At 35.1% G+C, this 3089-nt stretch overlaps 1 non-coding gene across 1 annotated transcript; it reads left to right on the plus strand.

Annotated features, from left to right (window-relative positions):
- The first annotated feature begins 1752 nt into the window (after positions 1 to 1752).
- Positions 1753 to 1858, plus strand: LOC122126038. Its single transcript, XR_006150850.1, has one exon. It is a non-coding gene; the product is annotated as a U6 spliceosomal RNA (small nuclear RNA).
- Positions 1859 to 3089: the final 1231 nt, after the last annotated feature.

Raw genomic sequence — 3089 nt, forward strand, 5'->3', positions numbered from 1 at the left:
GGGTAACTGATGGTCCCTATCATGTTCCCACAAAACCAGTGGATCCTGAAGGATAATAGTAGACCAGCAGAAATTCTAAGTAGCAGACATGGAGCATGAAAGAGAAAGAGCAGAAATGAAGAGAGTGAAAGAGAGAGAAAAATATCATAATATTAAAGTGCGTAACAGATAAACAAGAGGTGTATGAGGATATTCATACTGCTATTCTGAGACTCTACATGTACATTTGATGGTATTTGATGTATGATAACGCATCAAAATAAAATATAAAGTGATTTTGATAATAAATAAAAATGGCTCAGAAGAAATTATAAATGCAAAAACAGTCTTCACAGAAGCAAACTCTCAGAAATATTTCTTGACTTTGAAAAGGATAAATTGGCTGTAGTTAGTATAAATTTAGAAGTATGACAATTCACAAAAATATAACAATGTGTTCACATATTTCATTATATAACCCAAAGCAGAAAGCAAATATTGTTCAGATGATTTTTTAAATCACAGTTTCTCAGGAGCTGGGAAGGTGGCTCAGTGGTAGAGTGCTTGCCTTGCATGCATGAGGTCCTGGATTTCATTCCTCAGCACGACATAAGCAGAAAAAGATGAAAGTGCTGCTGTGGATCAAGTGATAGCGCTAGCCTTGAGCTGAAGAGCGGAGGGACACTACCCAAGACCCAGAGTTCAAACCCCACAACCAACAAAACCAAAGCAAAAAACAAAACAAAACAAAACACAGTTTCTCAATTTTGTGGCCTCAACACTGTAATACCACTACTTCAGCCTAGGGTTAAGATTTTAGGTGTGGACATTAATCAACACTCCTGATTCAGACTCTACTTGATATAATTTTTAATCAATATTTTGTTTTTAGTTTTGCTATTTGTAAATTCACATGCACCTCTGAAAAATGGTGTGGCCATCCCAATAATATTCTCAAAGTACCTCTTAATCACGACTCACAAAAAGTTGTATTATATTACAACAAGGAAAAAATGCTATAAATAAAGAAAACAATAATTATATATTAATGATTCCTAAAATAAAAAACAAAACAATTACCAGGTTTTTCAGTATTTGAAAAGTACATAGTAGATTTTACTATTTTCTCATATTCCTGTACATTTAAAACTGGATTAAGCTATGAGTAGCCTTTAAATTTACCCACTAAGATTACTATTTATAGATAATCTCATCATGTGTATGTGGCTTTTATCATTATTTGTTCATCACTAACATATAACTTAAGGGAGCCCTAAAGATTTATCAGAAACTGTGTACTTAAATTCTTAACTCTTCACTCTGCTTCTTTACACAGTCTTTGCAACTTCTCATTAGCAAAGTTTCTATAAACTCTGAAATGTACATACTTAGTAGTACATGCTACCGGAAATATTATATACTTTATCGAAAAAATTTATGACCTACCAGTCTTAATTTTGCATATATAAGCAAATCCCAAAATGAAACATATTTAAATCATTAAAACTTTTAACAAACCTTAACATTTGCTGCAATGATCATTATGACAGGTGCCTTGTGTAGAATAATTGAATTCCTCCTCCTACACATCTCATGAACAACAAATATCTGGAATTATTTTGTTTTTTGTCATGTCAATCTTGACTTTATTCTTAAATGTGTGCTTATGTAAGAAATACATGGTTGCAAAATTTCACAATTTTTTGAACTTACTTTTTGTTGAATTGTCTAGTTTAAGACAATAAATTACACTTTATATATAAAAAATGTTCTGTGCTCAATTTGGCTGCACATACACTAAAATTGGAACATACAGAGAAGATTAGCATGGTCCCTGCACAAGGATGACACGCAAATTAATGAATCGTTCCATATTTTTACACCAACTGATGCTGGATGGGATGTGGCCAGAAGGGAAGCCTACTGCACTCTTGGTGGGAGTGTAAACTTGTTCATCCATTTTGGAAAGTGGTTTGGAGCTTCCTCAAAAGACTCCACATAGAGCTCCCCTATTACACAGCAATCCCACTTTTGGGCATTCACCCAAATGATCACAAATAAGTCCATACTAAAACTACCACCACAACAACGTTTATTGTAGCATTATTTGCCATAGCTAAGATACGGAACCAACCCCGATGCCCCTCAGTAGAATAATGGATCAAGAAAACGTTCTGTGTGTGTGTGTGTGTGTGTGTGTGTGTGTGTGTGTGTGTGTGTGTGAATGTACACTTACACAACCACTTTGGAAAGCAATCTGGTGAGTCCTCAGAAAGCTAATTATTGACCTTCCTTATGGCTCACTCATACCACTTCTAGGCATCTATTCTGAACAACAGGTACCAATATTCAAGGATACATGCACCTCCATGTTTATTGCAGCACTGTTCACAATATACAGGATATGAAAACAACCCATATGTCCCACCAGAGATGAATGGATCCAAAAACTGTGGTAACTATACACAACGGAATATGTTCCAGCCATTAGAAAGACAAAATAATGGCATTAGCAGGGAAATCAATCAAGCTACAGGAAATCATGTTGAGCGAGGTAAGACAAAAGCAAAGAGACAAACAGCACATGGTCTCCATGGTAAGTGGATGTTAAATCCAAAATGTAAGATGATACAACAAAATTAACAACACTTAAGAAACCAAGGACTTCCACTCATCTGGTCGAATCACTACTAAATATCCTCATTCTGCTGATCATATTTGCACACTGAAGGGAAACCAGGAAGATGACACAGAACTAGAAGGAATCAGGGAAAAACATGCAACAGTGGGATCCATCAGCTGCACTGGACATTGGACATTGACCAAAATGAACTAAGCAACTCAATGTCACTGAAGGGAAGGAGGGAACAAGTGGGAAAGAGGGAACAGCAGACACTATACAAAACAAAAGAAATATACATATTTCAAAACAAAAAACTATACATATGGAGGAAATAACTCTATTGCAAAGCTCATAGAACTCATAAGTATTGTAGACCATGATAGACAATTTGCTCCATCAAAGTTAGAATGTGTTTGTGACTTTAACTAAGCATCACTATCCCACAATATTGTGAATATGGGAAATTATGTAATCATTTAATCACAAT

This window comes from Dipodomys spectabilis, unplaced genomic scaffold, assembly GCF_019054845.1.
Source record: "Dipodomys spectabilis isolate Male_0828 unplaced genomic scaffold, ASM1905484v1 ptg000272l, whole genome shotgun sequence".
Lineage (NCBI taxonomy): Eukaryota > Metazoa > Chordata > Mammalia > Rodentia > Heteromyidae > Dipodomys > Dipodomys spectabilis.